The sequence below is a fragment of the Dermochelys coriacea genome, chromosome 6 (genome assembly GCF_009764565.3).
Source record: "Dermochelys coriacea isolate rDerCor1 chromosome 6, rDerCor1.pri.v4, whole genome shotgun sequence".
In the NCBI taxonomy this organism is placed as follows: Eukaryota; Metazoa; Chordata; order Testudines; family Dermochelyidae; genus Dermochelys; species Dermochelys coriacea.
Window position 1 is genome coordinate 88,102,573 of NC_050073.1, and position 15,107 is coordinate 88,117,679.

Genomic DNA, 15,107 nt, shown 5'->3' on the forward strand with positions numbered 1-15,107 from the left:
TCAGCTCAGATTCTAAATGGATGCCCATTGTGAACCACACAATTTACTTGTAAACAGACAGATAGATAAACATTTCTTGCCTGAAAGAAAACCTGCTTTTCACCTTTCTGGTAATCAGTGCCTACTCACAGACCTGAAGAACATGATTTTGGTATATATACTAACTCCTTATTCACCATCTGTACATATGTTTTGCAACAATTATGAAGACCAATGTGACAGCATTCGTTAGACATGACATTCTTTTGGTGAACCTAGGGGATCTGTGTGCCCCTATGTACTCCTGTGCCCTCTGCTGGTTGGCATCCAGAGGTTCCTGGGTCACAGGATGTCCTTGGAACAAGATCCATTAGAATGTGAAATAGTCTCCTAAGAAAAGGAGTACTTGTGGCACCTTAAGATGATAGATCCCCCCAGTCACTTGACTCATTTCAAGCAGAAAAGGACAAAGTGTATTTTGAACTATAGTACAGAGAACAAAGGCAGGCTCATGCTACCACATTTGGGTCTGTGTGACCAAGCAGGATTGCTCTGATAACTATCATTGTAACAGAAACCTCACTACAGGGAAAAGTACAATACTACAAAAATTCTCACCAGCTACAGAAAAAGAAACCATAAACCAGAGGCGGAAAACGAGAGGATCAAAACATAGTGCAAATCCAAAGAAGAGCAAATGCGTAATCATAAACTGAGCTGCACAGAGACTTTCTCCAGCAATGTGTGAGATATAAGGAAGTGCAAAGAAGAGTTTTTATCAAGTCATCAGAAACAAAGATTTTTCCACTCAGAATCAGGGAGTAAAGAATCATACCAAAGGGTTGGGGAAAGGACAGAGGTGTCAGAGACAGCATCCTGCTATAGAATAATCTGCCACCAGGCCAGGAATAGACACATGGGATCAGACCCCAGACACAGTGTGAAGCCCCATGTTGGGCAGATCATACTCAACTCTGACAGATACAGGTGGAGTCTGCAACCTACACACTTGGGCAACACTCATGTTTTTCTTGCCTCTAAAGCATTACTGAACTGAACTAAATGGTATGCCTCACTCCTTGCATGCAACAGGAAGTGACACATATATCCAAGTGGAGGAGAAGGACCTTTGTGTCTGGAATGTTTGGGACCCTCCTGTGGAAAACGTATTAATATTCCCCTGAAATCCATAGCCTAAAAAAAGGCTCTTGCCTACTGAAACCAGCAAAATGTCTGGCTGCTGTACCAAGACCGGTCACAAGAGGACGGTATGTGCTCATCAATATGCTTTCCTGCAGGCTGCAGCAGCCCTGAGGAGCTCACAGATCAAGTCTGTGTGATCCAGAGTCATTAGTGATAGTAACACAACAGTACACATGCTACATCAGGGCAGGGGCCTTGATTCTCTGCTACTTGGAACTGGCCATGGCCATGTACATCTACCACAGTCAGGCATACAGGGGAGGGGAGGAGAGAGACTGCCACTTTTGGGAGCAGTAGAGGCAAGGATTAAGAATCCAAATTGCCACATTTAGGAGCACCTGGGGGATGGATACTGTCACATTCACAACCACTAAGGGAATAAAACTGCCTCTTGCAGAAGCACTAGGAAGGGTGGAGAAAACAGAAACTGCCACACTCAGGAGTTGGGTGCAATAGAAACTACCACAACCAGAAGCAATGAGGAAACAGAAACCCACATTCAAGCATTGCAGGTGTGCAGTGACAAAACTGCCATATTCAAGAACACTATGTGGAGAACAGACATAGCAGCGGAAAAAAAGAAGCTATCCTTTTCAGCTCCATACTTGAGAGTGAAGGACTGCCGCAATAGGAATTCATTCTGTCTCTCTCACACATCCCCATCCAGGGCAATTGGAATGGTGGTTATGGTTGGGCTGAGGGTAGTGACATAAGGGTTGAGCTGGTGGGGACCGTATTGTATAAACGATTCTCAGAAAGGAAAAATCTCTGCTCCTTTGTGACACAGAGTTTTTTTAATCCAATTAAATAAGATGATTTGGCTCTTTTAAGCCTTTCCCTACTAAAATCGCTGCTGTGTCTGAGCTGGATTCACAATGAGACAAGTTGAGCTCACTCCTCTTTGACTCAACGGGCTCTGAGGCGACAAAGTGGAACTTTGTTTCCCCCCGCACTTTGCTAGTATTGGGAACCCCAGTTCAAAAGCTTGTTGTGACCATTCAATGATAACTTGTATGTGGGGGGAGGGGATGTGTGGGGAGACCCAGATGATGCTCTGCCATGGTGTCAGATGTAGCATGGCTGTCACTCACAAGGAGCCCATGCTGACGTTCTGAGGGTGATGAGAAAAGTGCTAGATTATAAAGACTAGAGAGGTCAGAAAGCTAGTGAGCACAGAATAACTCCTGGGGAAACAAACCAGCTTTCCACTCACCCATCCTCATAAATGTTCTGGTGCAGTGAGTGTAAGATGGCAGCACCGATGGCAAATTTCCAGGGAAGCAAAGGTGGGGGTGGCTAAGATAGCGTCACTGCCTCCCCCAGCTGTGGCTCCCTATAAAAGCTTCACCACTTCCTCCACCAGCTCTCCCTGTCCTGCTCTCAGGCAGTGATCACCTGTATGTGCATCATCAAACTGCTACTTGCAGCTTGTGAGCCACAGCTGAAAACGCAGCTTACTTTGTTCAGGGTCAGAGCAAGGGGATATTAATTAGAGAGGGGGGGTATTTTGAGTGTGGGGGGAGGGAGATGGCTGAGGGAACATTTATGGGGGGGACTGAGAGGGGCTTAGAGGAAACTCACAGCCAGCTAATTAAAGGAGGTTTATTGCTGAGCCAGCTGTTAGAGATGACAGCAGTGTTTTATGGGACACATTATCACTGTCACAACCCATTCTGCCTGCAATAAATAGGACTTAGTCCTCACTTAGCCCTAGAATACCCACAGGTAAGTGCCACCATCATCGGAGAAGCTTCTCTTGACAATGTACCGAAGTAGTTTCATGTGTGATATGAAGGTACATGTCAGCTGATTGAGGGGGATCCTTACCTGACTGAATTTCTCAAGCATAGCCAAGGCCCTTGTCTTTACTGAGATTTGTGGAAGTCTCCTATCATCACACTAGGTCTAATGCAGCTCCACCAGTGGGATCTGTAGCGTAGGGAGGGCTCAGATGTTCTCATCCTTCAGTCATCTAGTCTTGCTCTGAGCTGGCCTACTCGATGCAGTGGTAAAAGCACCTCAGCCCTGCCTATACTGTGGCACCCACTGGTGGGGCTACACCAGAGCTGGTGTGACGGTGGGAGAGTGTAAATTAAAAACTCAGCAGAGCAAGCCATTATAAACAGATGGCTGTTTGGCAGCTTGGCAATTGTTGGTCTTGGTCTATTTCTTAGTGGGCAAATGCTTGGTCTGGTGCTTAGCTTAGAGGTCAGGCAGTTAGGATTCATGGGTTCTAGTATCAGCCTTGTCACAGACTCAGTGTGTGATCTTGGACAAGTCCCTTCCCTGCGTCAGTTTCCCCTGCTGCCCTAGCAGGATCATGGTACTGACTATCCTCCTCAAGGGATTGTAAGGGTTAATCTGTTGGTGCATGTATGGTCCTTTGCAGAGAAATGTGACTGATATTCTTCCCCATAGCCATCACCAAGCAAATGAGAATGCTGCACAAACTGCCCATTAAAGGCTAGGCTCTGTTAATCAACACAGTGTAAAATGAACATGCTGCAGGAAGGGCCAAAGAAATGGGATTATGTGCAGTACTGCTTTTCCTTCCAGGGTCTTGCTTGTGAGGGACATAGGCATAATGAAGGCCAGCAAGATAGAGCTGGGTTTGTTCCAATATCGGCTCCATGCCCCATTGTTAGAGAGAGATGGATCAAGGAACAGACAGAATTGGGATGTGGACTCAGTGTGGGGGGTTGTGTATCTGTGAAAGACAGAGGGAAAATGTGTCTCACATGGGTTTGTGTTGAGGTACATGTACTTGATATATGTGTGTGCTGGGAACATGTGTGATTGCACATTTCTTAATTTAGATACTTATATGGGCCCCATCACTTTAAGATCTAAGCATCTGTGTTGAAACATCCTGTTGGAGGCATATAGTGTGCATTGCTTGTGTGACATCTGTGTGATGGAGATACATGTATGTGTTGCAGATGTGTGCTGTAAGAATGGTGTGGGGGTATTAGGAATGTGTATAGTATCTTGGGGAAGCGTGTGTATTGTGAATGTGTATTGTGTGCACAGTGCATGTTGTGTGTTGCATGTGTTGTACCTGGGGAGTGTTTTGTGCACAGTGTATGTTGCGCATTGTGTTGTGTGTGGCATGCTGTATACATTGGACATGGGGCATATGTGCTGGAAATGGCTGTACGTAACAAAACAAGAGGATATTTTGTGGTTAAATGAGGCGAATCATCACCATGGTAACTGTGCTGTCCTCTCCAGATGCCAGGCTGCTAAAGGATGTTTGTTTGGCTGAAAGCCCCAAACTCACCTCACATCTTCAAAGGGCTTGCAGTCTCCAGGCTGCAGGGGGCATGCTGTACTCCAGGCTGTGTGGGGGATGGGGGATGGGGACTCCCCACAATCCATGTTCTTAGTGGGAGTGGGGCACTGTGGTCTCCAGGGTAGGGTCCACATGGTTTGTTCTCTGGACCTGGAAGTCCCATGATGTACTGGATGGGGTGGAGGGCCAGCTCTCTCAGGGCTGCAATTAGACACCTGTGGCTGGCCCATGCCAGATAGGGTTGCCAACTTTCGAATTGCACAAAACCGAACACCCTAGCCCCGCCCCTTCCCCGAGGCCCTGCCCCCACTCACTACATTTCTACTCCCTTGGTGGCTTGCTCTCCCTCACCTTCACTGAGCTGGGGCAGAGGGTTGGGGTATGGGAGGGGGTGAAGGCTCCAAATGGGGGTGCAGGCTCCAGGGTGGAGCCAGAAATGAGGGGTTCAGGGTGCAGGAGGGGGCTCCAGAATGGGGCAGTGGGTTGGGGTGCAGGGGTGGGTGAGACAGCTGGGTGTGCAGGCTCTGGGGTGGCGCTGGGGATGAGAGGTTTGGGGTAAAGGAGGGGGCTCTGGGTTTGGGGGGGCTCAGGGCTTGGGCAGGGGCTCAGGGTTGGGGCGTGGGCTTAACTCGGGCGGCTCCGGTCACCGGTGCAGCAGGGCTAAGGCAGGCTCCCTGCATGTCCTGATTCCGTTCTGCGGCTCGGAAGTGGCCAGCAGGTCCGGTTCCTAGGTGGCAGGGGCCAGGAGGCTCGGCACACTGCTCTTGCCTGCAAGCACCACCCCTCCCTGCTCCTACTGGCCACGGTTCCTGGCTAACGGAAGTGTGGAGCCAGTGCTCAGGGCGGGGGCAATGCGCGGAGCCCCGTGGTCCTCCCCGCAGGATTCAGACCTGCTGGCCGCTTCCAGGGCGCAGTGCAGTGTCAGGACAGGTAGGGACTAGCCTGCCTTAGACATGCAGCACTGCCAATTGGACTTTTAATAGCCCCGTTGGCGGTACTGACTGGAGCTACCAGGGTCCCTTTTCAACTGGGCGTTCCAGTCGAAAACTGGATGCTTGGCAACCCTCATGCCAGATAACTCAGGCTCACGGGGCTTGGGCTTAGGCTTAGGAGCTGTTCAACTGCAGTGCGGAGTTCAGACTCGGGCTTGAGCCCAAGCTCTGGGACCTTCCAATCTCATGGGATCCTAGAGCCCAGGCTGCAGCCCAAGTGTGTAAACCACAATCAAATAGTCCCTACATCCAAGTCAGAAGGCATAGGCCAGCCAGGTTTTTAATTGCAGTGCAGACATACCCTTAGAGGCTGCACTTTCTTGGGGCAAACGTGGTCATGTTGTGCTCTCCAAAGAGCACTTACTCCATTGCACTTTCCACTCACATCCTGAACTCAAGAATCCATGCTCAAAGGCCAGAAAGAATAATGAGCTGAACTGACATGCTGGTCCCACAGGAGGGCTGTCTTATGAGGCCAAGGTGTCACTGTAGATTATGATGATCTAGCTACTGCCTAGTCTCAAGTCCCTGCCTCTGTGCTAGGACGGGGTTGGACCCATTGTTGAGCATGGCTAGAGGGGAAGACTCAGTGGTCCTACTTTCCCCCTGACCTGCCCAGTTCAGCATCTTTTCCTGGGGCCACGTTCTTTCTTGATTTACTAGGGGTGTTTTTAAAAGGTGCCCTGAGGACCTGCTTCCTTCTCCCAATTTTCTACTCCCAGAGCAAGCTTCATCACAGCCTACTGGTAGGCTTGTGGCAATAAAAGAGAAATACCTAGCCCAGTGGTTCTCAAACTTTTGCACTGGTGACCCCTTTCACACAGCAAGTCTCTGAGTGTGACCCCCCTTATAAATTATTTTTTTTATATATATTTAACACCATTATAAATGCTGGATGCAAAGCGGGGTTTGAAGTGGAGGCTGGCAGCTCACAACCCCCCATGTAATAACCTCGTCACTCCCTGAGGGGTCCCAATCCCCAGTTTGGGAACCCCTGACCTAGCCATTTCAGAGTGATAAGTCATCATGTTCAATCTCTCTGTCAGAGAAGTGGTAAAACCAGAGAGACTTATTATGGTCATTAAAGAGCCCGTGGTAACATTTTTGTATGAGAGTCAGGGTGTTGACCCCAATTCTCCTCCCGAAAATCTTCCTGTTGAATTAATGTAGATTATTTTCACAAGCATGCTGGACACTTTACAGGACAAAGGAAACCAAGTTCTATTTTCTTAAGGAGTGAGTTGAAAAAGATAGTGGCTTGGGGATTTTCCTTTGCTTCCTGACTAAACAATTCGGCATTACTGCACAGCTATTAAACAATTTCCTCATTCCACCCCACAGGTGGCTGCATTTCAGGGGTGGTGCAGCAGTCCCTTCATACAGTAGCTTCACTAAATCACATTGGCATGGAGACCTGTTGTAAATATTTTTTTAAAAAAGAGACTTTATTAATTTATTAATAGCCTTTATTAATATATTTTGGCAACTATAATTGAAATGATTTACAATGATGCTCAGGAACATACCAGAACATAAGCTAGAGCACATCTCCTAACAATAATGAAGTCTTAGTAACAGGAGACCTCATTCTGCTACTTAATAATTGCTGAGCAGTGGCCTGGACACTAGATCTCAGCTAGATGAATCCACTGGACAATGCTTTTCTCTCTCCTCCTTGCTGCTTTTATGGTACATAACAGAAAAAACTTTTGGAGATAACTTGGACTTTGCTAAGGATTTATATATTTAATGTCTCAACATTTGTGAATTTGTCCAGTTTACTCCAAATGTGGCAAAAAACCCTCTCTCATGCCCTAAACCACCTGAACCTATTTTAAGTCTAAATACTGGGCCAGACTGGGGGCCCATCTAAATACTGACCATACTGGGTCAGACTGGAGGCCCATCTAGCCCAGGATCCTGTCTTCTGACAGTGGCCAATGTCAGGTGCCCCGGAGGGAATGAAAAGAGCAGATAATCAACAAATGATCCATCCCCTGTTGCCCATTCCCAGCTTCTGGCAAACAGAGGCTATGGACACCATCCCTGCCCATCCTGGCTAATAGCCATTAATGGACCTATCCTCTATGAATTTATCTAATTCTTTTTTGAACCCTGTTATAGTATTGGCCTTCACAACATTCTCTGGCCAAGAGTTCTACAAGTTGACTGTGCGATGTGTGAAGAAATACTTCCTTTTGTTTGTTTTAAACTTCCTGCCTATTAATTTCATTTGGTGACCCCTAGTTCTTGTGGTATGAGGAGTAAATAACACTTCCTTTTTACTTTCTCCACACCAGTCATGATTTTATAGACCTCTCTCATATCCCCCCTTAGTCGTCTCTTTTCCAAGCTGAAAAGTCCCAGGCTTTTAATCTCTCCTCATATGGAAGCTGTTCCATATCCCTAATCATTTTTGATTTCTAATATTTCTTGTATGAATTTCAGGAAAACGGGGTAAAATGGAAACCGAGTTACTACTTTAACTATGAAGCAGCACCTGATAATACTAAAGCTGTCACAATTTCTATCCCACCGTTGTAGCTCATCCCCTCCTCCTGCACCACAGCTGAGGCCTTGGGTTCTTGGGGGCGTCAGAGAGGTTATGCCTGCACCCCTGGCAGGTCATGCCTGCGGGCCTCCTTTCTCTTAGACCTTTTTTACATTACACAGTTTTGCCAGAAAAAGGCAGCTTTTGTCAACAAAACAGTGGAGGTGTACACATGACAATGCTCCTCCCACCGACAAAACTCTCCTGCTTTGCTTAGAAAATAAAACCATCTTGACGAGAGGCATAGAGCTTTTTGTGGCAAAGTTAGGTGGACAAAGTGTCAGTACAGACCAGTGGTCACCAACCGGTCAGCTGTGATCGACTGGTCGATCCTCAAGGATCTCCCAGTCGATCATGATCTCCGGTGGTGCAGCCTGGCTTCCGCTAAGGCACACTCCCTACCACAGCCTGACACTGCTCCTGGAAGCAGCCAGCGCAGCCCCGCAGGTGGGAAGGCAGGGGTCTCCCTCTGTGCACTGCTCCTGCCTGCAAGCACTGCCCCCGCAGCTCCCATTGGCTGGGAGAGCTGCAGGGGCGGTGCTTGTAGAGAGGGGCAGCACATGAAGCTATGTGCCCCTCACCCTCCCCAAGGGCTGCAGTGGCGCACTGGCCCCTTCTGGGAGTGGTGTGGGGCCGGGAGAGCCTGCCTTAGCCTTGCTGCGTCCGCCACTGACTGGGAGCTGCCAGAGGTAAGTGCTGCCCCGCTGGAGGCTGCACCCCAAACCCCAGCCCTGAGCCCCCTCCCGTACCCAGTACCCTATACCCCCTCCTATACCCCAAGCCCCAGCCCTGAGCCCCCTCCCAGAGCCAGCACCCTATACCCTCTCCTGCACCCCAACACTCTGCCCCAGCCCGGAGCCCCCTCCTGCACCCAAACTTCCTCCTACAGCTTGCACCCCTCATCCCCTCCTGCACCCCAACCTCCTGCCCCAGGCTCAGCCCAGAGCTCCCTCCCACACTGCAAACCCCTCGGCCCCAGCCCAGAGCCTGCACCCCATCCCGAACCCCAACTCCCTATCCCCGCCCGCTGAAAGCGAATGACGGCGGGGGGGGGATGGAATGAGTGGGGCAGAGCTGTGGGAAACAGGGGGGTGCTCAGGAAAGGATATTTCCTGGATTGCTCTTAGATTCAAAAAGTGATTTTAGGTAAAAGGTTGGAGACCAGTGGTGTAGACGCTGTGTTTGTTGGTCACCGTAACTGGCTTCCAGGAGGTATCCCACAATTAGGGTGACCAGATGTCCCGTTTTTATAGGGATAGTCCTGTTTTTTGGGACTTTTTCTTATATAGGCACCTATTACTCCCCCACCCCGTCCCGTTTTTTCACAGTTGATAACCGGCTCCTAGCAGAAAACGCACTCCTGCAGGGGATGGGGGTAGAGCTCCTTGATCCGTGGGGAGACGAGGCTGTGGGAGAACTTGGACGAAATCACGAATCAAAACATTAACGTGGAATCCTGATCTCCCTGGCACTAGGACCAGAGTGGCAGGCAGACAGGGTGGGCTGCTGCTGGGGGCAGGGGAAAAGACTTGTGCTGTGCTGTGCAGAGCCAGGGCGTGAGGTAGGGGCTCAGCTGAGGTTGGGGTGTCCCCCTCCACCCACTGGTGTACCAGTCTCCCCTGAGCTGGGGGGGAGGGGACAGCGGGATACCAGCTGTCTGTGCACCAGCTTCTGCCTCAGGATTGGTTGCTTCCTGCTGCTGTCTGAACTTAAAGAGATAGCATGCCAACACACTCACTCTCTCCCAACACACACACACTTCTCCCCTCCCCCCCCTTTTGTGGGCTTTTTGTGTTAATGTTCAGCAATGTCAGTTTGGTCACATTACTGAGCGCTACTTTAAAATGTGTTACTTTTTGGCCACACGCAGCAATCATTACAAGGTTCATAGCATGGCGCAAACAAACAATGCCAGGCTCCGCACACTACAGCAACGTATATTACTGTGGATCAGTGTTAATATGCTTCTTCAGCTGAACAGTCCCCAGGCTGGGCTCCTCTTATAACCTTGTGTTCATAACTCACAGCACAATACTGAACAGCAGTGCAGGATCCATGCTTTCTGACAGATGGTTGGGTTGCAGATTAAGAGGGTAGTTGAAAAGCAGCTGGCAATCTAGTGGGATACCCATAGAATGATGGGATTGAGAAACCACTGTCATGTGACACTATCTGCTCACATGTGGCATTGCAAACCCTTTCCAAAGTACCCTATGGCCAGTTGCACAATGGGATAGCTATCCACAATGCACTGCTCTCTGTGTTGAAGCAAGAGCTGTTATTGTGGATGTGCTCCACCGACACAAGGAGCATCGTGTGGACATGCACCAGCGGTTTAATTACAGCGGTGGCTGTATGTCAGCATAATTTGTGTTGACAAAATTCTGTAGTATAGACAAGGTCTTAATCTGTCCCTCATCTTCTCTACCTAAGCCCTACTACTAGTACAGAGCTGACTGGTGGTCTCAGACAACAGTACAGTCCATAATCCAACACTTAATGTAACTGAATGCTGTGTAAACCTAGAGACCTCTGTAATCAGAGCCTACACCCTCACCCCATACACAACTTTGGTTCCAGCTCTCACTCAAATGAATGCTGTTGGATCAGATCATAGCACTCGGGGAAGAGAATGTGCCTTGGTACAATCTCAGCATGATTTTCCATGATGTTGAAGAAGACAGACAGGTCTTGGGGAATCACATCTGCTGCTGCTGCCTCTGCCCCACTTCCTTCTCCTCAGGACCCAAGACAGAGAAAGGCAAGAAGAAAGAAGCACACTGAGCCTTTGTTTCTCTTCTGAGGGGTATAAACATAAGAGAAACTGGAAAGCCAGAGACTCCATCAATTAACACCCAGGGAGGAGGAGAAGCTGCTAGTACAGCAAAGGGTGTAGAAGTTGGACTTGGTACAGTACTACTGGTCTGATGAGCATCAGATAGTACCCTATCTATAGCTGCATTTGATATGCACCATGACACATCACAGCCTGTTGAGAGTGCAGTGTTCTGTTACTAGTAGAAAAAGAGGGGTGAAAGTAGTCCTCTCCCTGCGAGCAAGGACCTGTGCTGCAGGAGACAGAGGCTCTCCTTGGATTCACCAAGGGGTCTCACTATTGTAGGGTGCATAGCAGCATCTTAGCTGCTGATAGGGATGGGGCTGCAGAGAAATTAGAAACCTGAAAGCACTGACTACAGCACCACGCTTGGAGGCTGGGGAAAGAGTGATAAATACTGAGCAAGGAAAGTGAACCCAGATCAAAGAAGCATTAGCGCCTTTTACAAACTGCTAGCCCCACACGAGCCAGAAGAGATACAGAGGTAACGTCATCCCCAGCTTCATGACTCCATAGAGCAAGCTCAATGTCAAGAATAGAAGATTCTTCGATGGGAGAAGACAGCACTGCTCATATTGCCATCGGGATAGAGCCTGCAGCAAGCCCAACACTTCCTGGCCTGTGGAGTGAGCGAGCAGGCCACAGAACAGGAATTGGGTCTATTGCAGCATTCACCCAGGGCATAAGGTTGCCACAAGTTATTTACTTGCTGTGGCAGGGCCATCATGACCTCCCATCACCGTCATCCCCCTTTTATGAAGCCAGGTCTGTGATGGCCATAAGGGAGTTAAGACAAACTCAAACTGATCACAGATCAACACAGCTGACCTGGAATTTTCTCAGACTCTTCAGGCAACTTTAGTCTTGTAGAAATTCCAGATAGACAACCAGAAGACGGGGCCTATTTATGGCCAAGGGTGCTGAAAAGGAATCAGAGAAACCCACACCTCAGACTGCTCTCAGCTACAGGAGCAGGGTAAGTCAGAGCCTGATTAGAATTTTCAATCATAGAAATGATGAGTCCCAGAACACAGAAACTGGAGATGAAAAGACTGATTAGCACTAAAATAATCCATTCCTATGGCAATGAAAGGTTATTCCCTCTTGTCTATTCTGCTGGGCTTTGAGCAATAGGGCTTCCACCTCTTTCTTTGGAACTTTTCCACAGTCTGATCCATTCTCACCAATGTCACCATTAGTGTTTTCTGATATTCAGCCCAAGATTTGTTCAGGTGCAGCCCATGATTCTTAGTTCCGCATCTTTGAGATCTGCCCAAATGCATGAACTCTGATGAGTCTATCCAAGCTTAAATCTTCCCCTCAAAAGTAAACCTGCAAATACCACTACCAAACAACCTCTTCCCCTGGACTGATTATCTGTAAAGAAAAAGCACGACATGAAAGATGAGTCTTCTTTCTAAGGTCTGTGCTCTGCTGCAGATCCTCCACCCTTTAAAATTCAATAGCTATCTCCGATTTTCCCCCTTCAGCTCATCTCTGCCTCATTGTAGTTCTAATTTGCCACAGCAAAATTGCACTCTCCATTTTTCCCCACCTTAATCAATGTGGCTTTCCATTAAGGAGAAAAAAAAAAGTTTATCTCAGCCTCTAGAACAGAAAATGGACAGAAATGATTGGTATGATGATCAGCTCTGGAAAGCCAAGGCCTTTATCGATTCTCTGTCCAGGGCAGCAACCCTCCAGCCTTCTATGGTAAATGCAGTTTGGGAAGGAGTTATAGGTTCTTTTTAGATCAATTTAAATGCTAGTATAAGATGCTGACTTGACAGTACTTGTGAATGAAGTCTCTGTAGAGAAGCAGTGTGTCTACTGGTTAGAGCACATGACTGGGAGTCAGGAGATCTGAGTTCAATTTAAAGTTTTGAACAATGGTTCTTTATGCCTCACTTCACCTGTGTCTCATTTTTCCTATCTGTAGCAAGAGGATGATGATACCGAGCCACTTTTGTGATGTATTTCAAGATTCCCTGTCTGAAAGACATCTCAGACAAGCCTTATGACCTATTACATAGGAATGTGTACCTCACTGGCAGCAGGTGTGAGAACTTCCCTGTGCTATCTCATCAGCAATGCTCAGTCCTGATCTCTAGGAATCAGCTTGAGAGCTGAGGGGGGAGCTCAGTCTCCATAGCCCATTCAACACAGGTGCCAATGAAGCTGTTGGAGTTTAGCATGTGAATACTTACTCAGTGGGAACAAGACTGAAGCCAAACTCATTTCACAGGTGGCAGGATATTTAACATCAGCAACAAAAGAAAAGACTGGATTCAGGCTAAGGGGATATGTTGGGCCAGTCAACAGTAGTGAATCGGCTTTGAGACGCAAAGAGAGATTGGGAATGTCTGCATTTGCTGTGACCTGTTCAGAGACAAGGCAATTCCTCTATTTGGAAGAAAGAAAAAGCTTCTGCAAACATTAAACATTCTCCTTCTTCTAGCAAGCAGTGGAGGCAGCAGCTACTATTTCCAATGTGTCTCTGTGCACAGGCCCTGGATTTCAATGAGAATATCAAATCCGGCTCCCTGCCAACCCGCAAATACTTTTATTATCTCAAGGAGATAAGAATTTAGCCAATTAACCTGTTCAGAGTGGTGTGCACACATTCAAATCCTCTTGGGGCAGGATGTACCTTTAAAATAGTAGCAACCAGGAACGGGGAGAGCTTGCTTATACTAAACTAACCCATGATGCTCCAGAAGTTCCTCTTCCCCCACTGGGACCCCAGGAGCAATGCAGCTCTGAGTAGACTTGCTGCTGGGAGGCCCAGGCCAAGTCTGCATTAAAGGTGCAAAGGAGATTCTGTGTTTGGTTTTACTATGGTATACTGTATATAGGGGAACAGAAGGGTTCCTTCAAAAAATTTCTACTGAGGAAAATCCTAGGACCTACTACACCAGATCAGACCAATGGTCTCTCTAGTCAAGTGTCCTGTCTCTGACAATAGCCAGTACCAGATCTATCAGAGGAAGGCGCAAGAAAATACCATGAATATATGAAGGTACCTGCCCAAAGGAACGTTTCACTTAATCGCTATTAGTTAGTGGTTGGTTTGCACCCTGAAACAGAAAGGTTTGTAGCCCTTCTAATAATGTTTTTTGACATTATTTAATGTAACTGTTGCTGTTCTCATTATCTGTATAAGTTTCTGATCCTATTTTGAATCCTGCTGAATTCAGCATCAAGAATATCATGGGGCAATGAGTTTCACAGATTAAATTGCCATTGTTAAAGTCATTTTCTGTCATGGGCTTTAAATTTATTGCCTTTTACTGAATGTCTCATTGTTTATGTATTATGAGAAAGCAAAAATACAAGCATCTGGTTTACCTTCTCTAGCCCATTCATTATTTTCAGTACTCTTATGTCCCCTTCTGATTTGCTTCTCTCTAAACTAGGGCTCTCAAATTCAAATGACCACGAGGGCCACAGGAGGACTCATACATTGGCCTGAGAGCCACACCTCTGACCACCTCCCCCCCCCACTGTTCCGGCCCTGCCCCCACTCCACCCCTTCCATGATGCCCCGTCCCTGCCCTGCCTCTTCCCTGCCCCCATTCCAACCCCTTCCCTGAAATCTAACTTAACCTTTTACAAAACAGAGCAAGAATTTTGCTCTTTAGATGCTGCTAATGTGCTCTCTGATATTTTCTGGGGCTTATTCAAATGCCAGACCTTTAGTGTTCATGAAGCCACACTAGAGCATTTATTCATGACAGCCTCTGTTCCCCCAAGACTTACGTATAAGGAAAAGTTAAGTCCATAAGGACTAAGACATTTGGAGAGCATTTTTGGTGCAGAACCACAAAGGTCAGAGATAGAAAAGCCCCATCTAATCCCCTTATCCATCCATTTGCACGAGCCCACCAATATTATATATTGGTATTGTGCACAGCACTGTCCACACACAAAGAAAGACAGTCCCTGGTCTGAAGAGTTTGTTCTGTAATTAATAAATAGATCAGATGTCGTTCCCCAACAGGGAGAGATACCAAATCCATGCTGGAGTTGAACTTAGCCAAGAGGCACTGAAGGTAGCACCTCTCTCACGCAGCCCAACAGAAAAACAAGCACCATATAATCCAAGTGGCCCTGAAGCCCTAAGCAGGGTTACTTTTACATGGCTGGTGGATGGCACGGTTAGCACATCCAAGAGAACCCTGAAGGAAACAGCAAGAGGGATGCAGCAGCATTAGCAATACAGAAAAATAACTCAACAGAAGAAAAAAAACACTC